A 12,995-nucleotide genomic window follows, 5' to 3' on the forward strand; every position below is an offset into this window, starting at 1 on the left:
ACTGAACCAAATCTGTCAGATATTGATAATATTTTATCAGACAGAAATTTTCTTATGAATTCACAAAAAAAAAATCATTAATTTTGCATTAAAGTAAAAAAAAATCATCAAAGAATCTTTAACAATCTATTTGAAAACAACATTTTTAGGCTTACAATATGATATAAAACTGGACAAAGCCTACTGAACGCATTTGTAACTAAATTCTAAGTAGTGCATGGTCTCAAGAAACATTAAAAATGGTAAATTCTGCCACTCACGGAATCGAGGTATGGTGCAATAAGTAAAACGAATTTAGATAAAATGTTATGTAAATTCAAATAATTCATCAACATACTGATCACTGTGCTAATTAAAATCAATATTAACTGAAACTTAACCACCAGAACACAGTTAACATCAATAGTGTTAATTTGGTAAGTTTACTTATTTGTTTACTGTGTTGTGGTGGTAAAGTTACAGTTAAAATTTTAGGTATCTATTTTAACTAAACAGATACTTCCTGTAAATTGGATTTCATAGAGCTGTACCTATCCTGTATGAATTCACATCTATATTATTAATTCACATCAAAAATAGCGCTGAGGGCCAAGCAAAACCGAGTTCATAAGTAGAACACAAAAAACAGAAATGACTTGTATTTGTAAAGCATAATAAAGAGAGGTTTAAAAAGTAACCTAATATGCAAAGGTAATAGCTAAATTATTTTTAAAGCAATAACTATTAAAAAAAATAAAAATTTATACAACACTGAGGAATTTGTACACGGGAACAATTTTTTTTTTTTTTTTATTATATTGGAATAATTTTCTCCATATAACATAATTATATGGAAAATTTAACTACCAACAGAAAAACAGTTTATTATAAACTGGTCTGTAGAAAAGTTAGGGCCAAAGTATTTGCAACATAGTTCATTTAATATCTATAATGGGAAAGAAAAGTACATGAAAACTATTTCAAAAAGTATACAAATTAAATTATAAATAATTTATGAATTGATTTTACATTCTAATTGATTTACAACTCTAACTGAATGAAAATATAAAAAGTAAAAAAAAAATATATATATATATATATACATGCATATATTATAATAATAGAAATAATAAAATAATATTATAGGTAAATAATATATATATGTATATATATTTATTATTATATACATATAATAAAAAATAATATTATTATTTTATAAATAATAATATTTATAAAATATAAATATTATATTTATATTTTATAAATACTACTAAATCCTACTTAATAAAGAATAAATAATAATAATATAATAAATAATAATAATAATAATAAATAATAATAATAACTTATAAATCATACTAAATCCTACTTAACCAAGTAGGACTCACAGAAATGGAAGTGCTAGGTAGAAATACAGTAAAATAATAACTGAATTTAAGGGATTCCAGAAGGCTAAGAAAGCAAAAACAAAAAGAAAACTAATAGCTGAACACCTGGCAAAATTGCAGAAGGCAGAAGACCACCTTAGAAAAGATAAGATATATACAAAGAAAAATTTGTTGTGCGTTGGCCAATTTGCACTTAATAATAATAATAAAATATAATTATTTTTGGAAAACTTCCAAAATGTATATATAATTACATGTAGACAAAGTAAATTTTACAAAAAATAAATAATTAGGACCAAATTATTTTGATAAGCAATATCAAACTAAAAACATAGATAAAGGTGGAAAAAACAAACTGCATAGCAATGGCATTATAATTCAATATATAAAGTAATAAAAATTCATTCACTTTATCAACATAAAAAACAAATTAAAAGAAATAAAATAAAAATTAAAACTTCTCTCAATAAAAATCATACATTGAAATTATTATGATCTGTTTAATCAAAGGAAGTAAAATGTCAGAAGTTGATGACGTACATTCTATCAACCAATTTAAAATAAACAAAAACATTAACTATTCTACAAGTTAGATATTAACTACTTTAACAAAATATTTAAAAATAATGGCCCAAAACGTTGGGGAATGACAAGAGAAATGCAATTTAATATAATTTCTTATATCTCCTGTTGATTACATAAGAGCCAAAAGCCCTAAGTTATATTCTATTTTGTTTGTTAGGATATAGATTTTTATTAATTCTTTATATAAATATACACCTTACAAATAATGAAGATAAGTCATCACACATTTAAAATGCAATCTCTTAACTGAAAATAACATCACTAAAGATAAGATAGCCTACATATATAAGGAAAATAATAACTATTTTACTTATCAATTTTAACCATATACATTACATAGGAACAAGCAATTAAAGCATCAGTTATCATTATAAATCTGGATATTAATATACATTATAAAAGCAATTTATAAAAAAAAGTTTTTTTTTAATTTTTTAATAATTTCTCTATATAAGTGTGATTCAACAGTTAATTAACCATTATAAAAAAAAACTCATTGACTAATCTCCTAAATGAATACACTTGACTACACTTGTTTACCAAATGTTTAATAATTATTCTTACAAGTAAAGTATGTCTGTATTTATCTGTTCAAAAATAAATTTTAAGTGAAATTTATAGCACTTAAAAATTTTTAGTGCAAACACTATTAAGCCACATACATGTACAAACAAATTTTACCTCTCTAAATTCAATTATAAGAAAATATTTTTCAATTCTTTATTTTAAAAAAGAAAAATTTTATCAATTTTTCATTATAATTTATAAGAATTTTCATATTTTTTACATATTATTATTTTTAGTTTTAATTAACAAGCCACACACGCAGTGTAATTTTATACACCAATAACAAACCACTATCACACGTGTCAACTACAGGAGGAAAAAATAAATAAAATGCCTTAACCCTAGTTATCTTTTCCTTATTCAACGACAGCATTGGCACTAATATAACCAATAAGGAGATATTCATAATCATAATACTGCATTTTAGTGTTCTCTATTTCTTTCCCTAAATTTAAATTTCATATATACATATGAAATTGTTTAAAGTATTTTCTCTTTTTTACTGATATAACTGATTCAGTATTAAATATATTTATAATACACGGATGTTAAATAAAAACAAACAACTACCCAGAAATCTATTAATTTTTTTTCAGGAAAGATTTTGGCAGGGCTTAACTGGAGCTATAAACTTATTTTGGTCATAACACAGCAATTATCTCTGATTTTGCAAATAAAATCATTTTTACAGATGGCCATCAAATAACAGGCAGATACATTTCTACTACAGTTTTGTCAAATACCAAGGACCTGTCCATTGATAAGCATTAATTAATCCTTCAAAAAATAATGTAAAATAAAACTTTAAGAAAGGAAAATGTAATATACCAGACATAAGAAGAGAATATAAAGCAGTCTGTGATAAGCCAAGATAGCTTTTATTCAGAATATAAATTTACTAATATCAAACAAATTTAAGAATTAGAAAGAATTTTTTTAATATTTGCTTAACGTTGTATTATATCAAAACTGAGTAAAAGTAGAATGATAAAACCAAGGCCTCTGAAAATGTAGTGATATAGGAAATTGTTGAAAATTAGATATGTTGATACAGTAAACAGAGAAAAGTTTTAAAGACAAACAAAGAGCAGAGAAGTTCATTGTAAGAAAAAAAATCCTTGTAAAATAACTACATACGTGAGCAGCTTTACTTTAAAGTTATTTAATTAAAGAAATATGAGGAAAAGGTGTAATAGTGTAAATAAAAAATACAGAGAATAAATTTAAAGATGAACATCAAACTGACAATATATGATGAAATTAAAAACCATCACACTACATAGAAATAAATTGAAAAGTACAATAAATACTGTAAGAGCTGCAAAATAATAAACTTAAAAAAAAAACAAGAAAGAAAAAAGCATACTTTTCAATCCTTTAGGTAGTGCTGACTGAAGTTCAGTTGTAAGAGTTGCACAAGTATTACTTCACAACCTTCATTATGAAGACGTGCAGCTATGGATGCTGCATTACCACCTAAACTGTAACGTGTACCATGTATTTTACGTGCAGCAATTACTAAATCATCAAATAACGTAGAATTTGACATATACCGTCTAAAAAAAAAATATTTTAAACAGAATAATCAATTACTCCAAAAATTATACTTAACATACATAGCAATAATAATAATAATAAAATTATGTTAACAAAACAAATGCTGAATATTATACAAAGGGCAATAGGAAAGTTTTGCAATATGACAGAATGGATCACCACGGGCACAATCACAATTAGCATGTCATCCAAGTTAGCACATTTAGACAGGTGCCAACCTGCACTGCAGCCGCTCTAGTTACTGTCTCATCAGTGTCATTTGCTTTTTAGCTATGCTTGTGGAAAGAGGTAATGATACTGTCGTGGTCAACAACTGAATACTGGGCAATTTTGTACATGAGTTAAGAGTAGATCAATGTTTAGAGGAATGACACCTGTTCTTGGAGGATTGTCCTCATCGTACAACAATAATCAGGTGGTACTGAGAACATGAAAAAGGAAATTTTGGCCTTGAGAGGATTCTCCAAGGTCAGGACGACCATCTTCATCTGTGAGCAAGGAAAAACAGATGCTTGAGGCAGACAGACATTTGACCTACTGCCAAACAGAGGTATTTTTGGATATTAATGCAACAGCATTTGTCATATTCTGTGAGATTACCTCAAGTTAAAAAGCTTTGAACCCTTTGGGTACCATATAACTTGAACGATATGTTTCATGGTGCTGCGAAATGGTGAAAAAGTTTAAATATGAGATATTCCCAACGTGAACGGTATTGTGATAGGTGATGAATGATGAAACTACCAAACCACTATGACATCCTGACCAAGACTCAGAACAAACTATGGGTGTTTGAAGATGAGGAGGGCCCCCCCATGGCTGTTCGAAAATCCAGCTTAGTGAAGAAGAGAATGGTCATTGTATTTTTAAATCTTTGAGCAAGTTGTGTTGGAAACTCTGACAACAATTACAGAGAAGTGCATGCCTAAAGTTGTAGAAACTCTCAAAAAGTTGTGCCCAAACTGAAGTATGGACACATGGTTTCTTCAGCACGATAATGCTCCCAGCGCACTGCTCTGAAGTTTGCTCTAAGTATTTGGCCAACACTGGAATAAAACTGTTAGAGCAATCTCCCTACAGTCCTGACCTTGCTCCATGTGACTTTGCACTGCCCCCTACGTGAAAAACAAACTGAAAGGGAGACATTTTTAGAGTGTTGATGACAAGGGCTTGGGTGATGCATGCCCAGATCTCCCACAAAACATGGTAGGGTTTCTCTGAAGACTAGCTTCAAATGCTGGAAAAGTGTATAATGTGCAGTGGAATTATTTTTAAAAATTATAAAAAAATAAAATCATATTGCAAAACTATCCTAGAGCCGTTTGTACTAATCTAGCAGAATAATCAATTAACAATCAGCTAACTAATTTTCAACTGTTCTTAAATAAATTTTCCTTTAACTGAAAAAATTCAGGAAAAAACTGAAAGTAAATTTATTTTCTGTACATTTTATATTTTGAGTGAACATTACTTATATTTTGAGTGAACTTACATACAATAAAATTAATCAATTATACAGAAATTTTTTTAAGTAGAAAAGAAAACACTATTTAAATGAAATCTTAAAGTAGTGCAAGAAATTTACTTCTTGTTCAAGACACAAATCAACTCTACTACTCTTCTTAACAAAATCATCTTGTAAAATTTTTTGAGTAATGTAGACACTGTTAAGAGGAGATTGCTGTTTAAAATTCTTCACCAATCTTTGTTTGGTCCTCAAATACAAATCCTTTTTCCGCTGTCCAAAAGAGATAGCTGTTACGTCAGGTGAATTTGAAGGCTAAAGACCCTTTGGTATTATAAAATCATTAAATAGCATAACTAGAGGGCACTGAATTTCTGAGCAGGGATAATTTGCATTTACAACAATTCAAACAAATGTATGAATAACAATTTTGGCAACTTAAAATATCTATTCAAAACAAATTTTTTAATAGTACAATGTTAATTGGTAATAGTGTGTGGACTTTCAATAATTCACAACTAAGAATCTCAAATGATTATGTGCCCACATAGATGAAATAAAGTTTTATCCTTGCAAAATGGATTAGTGAATTGAACGAAATGATCTGTATAATTTTTGAACAACTGACACTTTGTAAGAAGAATATTTTTCCTTATAGCCATGTAAATAAACTACTCTATATGACTTGTAATCCTATACCTACTTTCTCAATGATCTGCAATACAGACTGACAACTTTAAGATAAATCTACAACTGAACAAGTGCTCAAAAATTTATGAATTAAATCCCACATGGTATCCCAGTTCAATAAAGGAGTCTCCAACAGAATCTCTCAGAATTTTTCACTAACTCCAAATTTATCATGAGAAAAATATATGTTCTTTGATAGTTAATATGTTGAAATAATATAACAAAAATATGGACGTATCCACTCAATATACACAAATCAAACAAAAGCATACTGCACAGGTTAAAAATATAGCCATTGGGAAGGGATAATATACACATCCATGATTATGCACAGAATGTGAAAGGTATATGCAGCAGAAGCCACTTATTCCAAATACACTTTTTGAATGTTATATACCCACTACCATTCTAAAAAAATCCTACATCTAATTTATCAAATTTTCAAATTCATTATGGATTTTTAATCTTGTTATAACAAAGATTTGTTTATGGAAGAAGGAAGAGTAAGTATGAAATTTTCACAATTAAGAACAACTTACTATTATCTATTATCTAATTTTTTTCTATGGAAGCACCTTGAGCTTTAGACAGGGCTTAACACAGTTGTAGCAGCTGTTCAAGTGAAATTTTATATAGTCCTGTCAGTAGGATCGGTCATATTTTGTATATAAAATAAAAATTCGGTAATTACGTATTAACGCCACCGCAGCTACAGCTTTATTTAAAATTGAGTATTTATTTTATCGAGTCTCTTTATTAATTTTAAGAAATGGTTATTTATATTTATTTATTTTATAAATATAATTTAACCAAACTTAACCTACGCTCGCTAACCTTGACTAATTAACACCGTAATTTTTTGAGTATTTATTTAATAAATTCAATAATTATTGCAATTATTTATTATTTAAATAATCAAAACACTCCTGTTAATTAGTCAAGGTTAGCGAGCGAAGCGAGTGTAGGTTAAGTTTGGTTAAATTATATTTATAAAATACCATTTATTAAAATTAATAAAGAGACTGTTTTGAATCTATGTTAAACTCTATATCGGCCCATTTTCCACCGAAATCCGATTGACTACTTTGTTTTTAAATAAAACTGTAGCTGCGGTGGCATTAATTTATAAGTACCAAAAGTTCTTATGGCATTATTATTTCATCCAATGGCATTATAATTTCAACAAAATATGTCAAACAATGGTACTGTTAATAATACTTTAAAAGCTTATAATAGTCAAGCTGAAAAATATTATCTACAATTCTGCAAGCATTTAGTGATGGTGCTGCAGGCTTATGCGAATAAGAATGGTAAAACCATTAAAAAAATTGCCAAACTGTAGTGGAAAGTGATCAACAGTTTGGTAAGCCATAAACCAGCAAAAATGTTAACAATACAGAAAAGTTTGGGGTTTTATAGTATGAATATTTATCAAAAGCTAATAAAGGTTAATAGATCTTAACTAGTATCATTCAGAAAATGATTTTTCTTGCTTAATGATGCTGTTCACCACAGACCACATCTTTGAAAATATGCAAATAACACTAAATCAACACAACAATATTGGCCATTCTCCTCAATATCAACTCCAAAACCATGCATGTTATTCCACAATAACAGAAATAAAGTTTAAAAAAGGCGCAGAAAAAGAAACAAAAATTAAAATACATATGTCAAGAAATATTTGAAAATCTGAAATTTTAACTATCTTCTCATTAAATAAGAATTTGAAAATAAAATTATTATTTTTGTAACTTTACTTTTCTTCAAGTATAACTCAGATTCCCTGTTAAACCACAATTAATATCCTACCTAAAATTAATCCTTCCAACTCTTTTTTGGTCGCCCCCAACTTCTGTTTCCTCTCTGCGATTGTTACCTAATTTTTGGAATTCAATCTGCACCCTTCTTCAGCTATGATCAAGCCAATGTTGTCTATAACTTTAGCACTTAGTGAAAAAATGTTCCATTCCAGACTAACATCCTAATAACACCTTCTTTTTTTGTTCAGCATTATATATCCTGTAACAACTCTCTAGAACCTCTCTCTGCACTCTGCAGTCTTTGCTTGTAATCAGATATTATGTCAGTGTCTTGCTCCCAAATAAATGACCAAAGACTACCATTATTCAAGAAAACAAATTCAAGAAAGCTAAAAGAACTGACTTTTTAAACTGAACAAGCATCTAGTATGTACTGCTCTTATAAAAGCTTAACTTTGCTTTTGTCTGGATTCAAGATGCAAATTACGCTTTTTTTTAATACAGACTCGCTTTTAAATAAAATATTTTGTTTATTATCAATCAACATAAAAAAAAATGCTAGCAATAGCAAATTTCTAATAACTGTTAACTAAATATAAGAAGCGAATAAATGATAATACAAATCAACGAAAGTATGATATATTAAAAGAACCGATTGAATTAATGAATCATTACTGTTTTCTGTTACACTGTTGACCTGGATATATATATATATATATATATATATATATATATATGCTAGCCTGTATTCTGATAAAAACCACATTAAAATATAAAAAAATTAAAACATGAAAGTTGGCAAAATATTTCTATAAATAAGGCATTGTTGCCGTTAAATGTTTAACTTAATCAGACAAGAGGGTAAGCTATTAACAGAATTTTAAAATTTAAACTTTTTGTGGGGGCATTGTAAGAAACTGACATTGGTGTCATACTAACCAATTTATTTGAGTATATATATCGTAATTTATACACTGTTTCAAGATCAAACTGTAGAGAACAAAATGACCATGCAGAAATCAATTTGTAAAATTGTTTACAAAATTTGTTATCTAAATACAATTTCAAAAATCACTTTACACTTTGTATTTTACAATTGATTTGAAGTAATTATTTATTTATGTCATTTTTTTTGTCTTCAGTCATTTGACTGGTTTGATGCAACTCTCCAAGGTTCCCTATCTAGTGCTAGTCATTTCATTTCAGTATACTCCCCTACATCCTACATCCCGAACAATTTGTTTTACATATTCCAAACGTGGCCTACCTACACAATTTTTTCCTTCTACCTGTCCCTCCAATATTAAAGCAACTATTCCAGGATGCCTTAATATGTGGCCTATAAGTCTCTCTTCTTTTAGCTATATTTTTCCAAATGCTTCTTTCGTCATCTATTTTCCGCAACACCTCTTCACTTGTCACTTTATCCAGCTATCTGATTTTTAACATTCTCCTATAGCACCGCATTTCAAAAGCTTCTAATCTTTTCTTCTCAGATACTTCGATCGTCCAAGTTTCACTTCCATATTAAGCGACGCTCCAAACATATACTTTCAAAAATCTTTTCCTGACATTTAAAGTGACAAATGAAGAGGTATTGCGGCAAATAGATGAAGAAAGAAGCATTTGGAAAAATATAGTTAAAAGAAGAGACAGACTTATAGGCCACATACTAAGGCATCCTGGAATAGTCGCTTTAATATTGGAAGGACAGGTAGAAGGAAAAATTTGTGTAGGAAGGCCACGTTTGGAATATGTAAAACAAATTGTTAGGGATGTAGGATGTAGAGGATATACTGAAATGAAACGACTAGCACTAGATAGGGAATCTTGGAGAGCTGCATCAAACCAGTCAAATGACTGAAGACAAAAAAAAAAATCTTATTTTTATTACTGTGCTTTTACAATGTGTATTTTTTTCAGTGTAAGAGATTGACATTTGTTTCAATTGATTTTCAATATAGACATGTTCTTGTACTTGAAAATACATGTTAATTTTCCCTAATGTGGTCAAAATATTAAATTTTTCTTTGTTATGTTATATGCTTGCAAAAGTTTCTGAAAGCATTTTTAGATTTATTAATTCAATTTACTACACATACTCATATTTTATAAGACATCTGTTTAACAATGATTTATTTAAATTTCATTATTAATTGCTATCACTGCCAATATTAGTTTTAAACATATATCCAGTTTTTAGTTTATATTCTTCATACTTACATTTAAAAAGTGAAACAATGTTTCTCACTTCCACAGTATGTATTAAATTTTTATGAAAACCAGCAGTAGCAATAGTCATGCTCTGAACTGGTTTGTTTATTGTGTATTACTAAAATGTCATTAATATATCTAACTCATTATTTTATGTTCTGGCTATTTATTAAACTGGTAACTGTTATGTCTTTTATATATCATAAAAATACTTCAGACATTAGGTCAATCAAAGTGAACCTACTTTCATAAACATTTCTCTTATAAATAGTATGGTTAATGTAACCCTTATTTTATATATAATATTCATCACACATACTTTTTACATATGATCATCTCTTCTATTAGTTGTAAAATGGAATGTTAAGATGTTTAAATAAGAATAGTCAGCTTATGAAAAATGAAATAAGGGCTAAATGTAATATCAATTGGTGAGATAACATGAAAAACATGAGGAGTCAACATAAATATAAATACAAAATCAAAGCAAATATAGGAATATAAGTAATAATACAGAACAAACAGTATTTTATTACAATCAATACAGTAAGTCAATTTTATCAAGATGGATCCTGTTTTATCACTAATCTTGATGTAGGAAATGAAAAGAAACTGATGAAGTAATAAAATGCATAAGAGGTGTAAATTTTATACTGATTAGTGACTGGCAAACCATTAGTAGAAGAAGGAATTATAAACGCTTCTGAAAAATCATTAATGAAGATGGATATCAATGACGCCAAATTTAAGTAAGGTATACGGGAGGTCAAATTTTCATCTGATTTTATTAGTACAACTACAATTAATAGACCGTTTGGAAAAGAATATTGAATGGAGAGACAAAAATAATTACTGGAAAGATGTGATTTAAAAAACAAGAGAAATTTTAAAATTGAAATCAAAATTTGTTAGCAGAAAAGGTGCAGACAAAACCAGTTTTAGAGGAAAAGCCAACATGTGGCAACTAAAGGGGGGAATAATTATTAGATTTTGCAAAGTAAAAATTAAATACGTGATTTCACAAGACACTTATTTTAAGATAAAAATTTGACATAGCTCTAAAACATGGAGGTCAACAAAAATAAAGCAGTATGAGGAAAATGATAAAACCATTAGAACAATATCTTATTTCGAAGATGGACTGAACAGGTTAAACATTAGTATGTAAATTAATCAGCTTGGAGATGTTCTCTGAAACTTAAAATAATAAAGTTACTTTTAGTATAGCTACAGGAACTACTTACTGCAATGGTACTGTAACAACTACATCCTCCTATAGTTCTAAGTAAGGTATTAATGTAATACTACAACAGTGCTGCAGTTGAACATGCACTTCTTAGGTATGTGTAGTAAATTCAACTTTCTAAAATGTCTAAATCAAAATATAAACAAATAAAAATTATGCAATTTTATAATATATATCTGAAGAACTACCTGTTACTTAAATATAATTTTCAAAAAAACATACAATTGTTAGGAAATTACATAATTCTGCTCCTCTCATCTGGAAAATAAGAGAAAGTTATTAACTGTAAATGTAATCGGGGAGTCCGTTACAGCGTATCGGCTTGTTTTGAATGAAAATAGAAAAAATATATTGGCTATTAGTAACAATAACATCGTGCGTAATGTGAAGTTGATTATTAAACTTGAAAGAACAGGAAAACAATAAAAATAATTGTACTAACACTTAATTAAATTTAAACGGTGTATGCGAAAAAAACGTAATCGTTCGAAACTAGTTAGTTTAATAAGTTCTAAAAAAAAGAACAAAGCACGTCATAATTTTATACTTTACCAATAATGGTAAGGCTGAAAATCCAAGCAAAAATTGATTAAACTTTCAAGGCTAAGGAAAGGTTATATTTAGCCTAAACGGTAAAATTAAGTTACAAGGTTAACAGTTTCAGGAAGTCAATAATAGTAATAACTTAATTAAGAACTTACTCGACTGCAGCTCCATGCCTAAAATAATAGGCGTACGACTTTTTTAATTCTTCGATTGAATTAATATAGTCAAAGTGTTGTGGTATTCCAACACTTTCATCATAACTTAAAAAATCATGTCCATTAATCAAGTCATGGCAAGCACCATATCCTACAGCAACTTTAGGTGTATGTGTGACATGCTGTTTTTCGACAGCAATTAAACCTTGTAAAACATCTGTCAATCTTCTTTGTAAGTCATCTTCCGGCTGCCTTATGTAAATAGAAATCACAATAATACAAATTGAACAAACAGTTCCAACTGTAACCACCTGTGTAACAGGAGCCATGTCTACATCAAGAGCAATAAACTCATTAACTACGACGGTACGCTTGGTGCTATAGTTTCTCTCAACCGAGGCCTTCCCCACCAGTTCAACACTACGTGCACATGCTCTGTAGAACAGCGCGCTGCTTTCAGTGCGGTCTGTCACGCTAAAATTCTTTACTTAAATTGAAATTTATCGAAGTGAAGTACGAAAGAAATCGTTAGTGGTAAGCAAAGTAAACAATTGAATAGGGGGCGATCGTGTCGCCTTCTTACGCGAATTTTCAATCGTTATTATAACTTGAAAACAAAATTCTGGTGTCATAATATGAACCTTTTTCGGTAAGCGGGTAGCAATTCTTTTATTTCTTCCAAAACAGTGGATATTTGAAGAAAAATTATAAACATAATCTAACCAAACTTAACCTACGTTTGCAAAGCAAGCGAAGCGAACTTTTCTTGTAATTATAATTATAAACAGTAAGCGATTATATTGGACCTCTCTCAAGTACATTTGGAAGACCCATGTTTGA

At 28.7% G+C, this 12,995-nt stretch overlaps 1 pseudogene; it reads right to left on the reverse strand.

The window, feature by feature from the left end:
- Positions 1-12,557, reverse strand: part of LOC142322435 (ADP-dependent glucokinase-like) — a 36,960-nt pseudogene extending 24,403 nt beyond the window's left edge.
- Positions 12,558-12,995: the final 438 nt, after the last annotated feature.

This window comes from Lycorma delicatula, chromosome 3, assembly GCF_047948215.1.
Source record: "Lycorma delicatula isolate Av1 chromosome 3, ASM4794821v1, whole genome shotgun sequence".
Taxonomy (NCBI): Eukaryota; Metazoa; Arthropoda; class Insecta; order Hemiptera; family Fulgoridae; genus Lycorma; species Lycorma delicatula.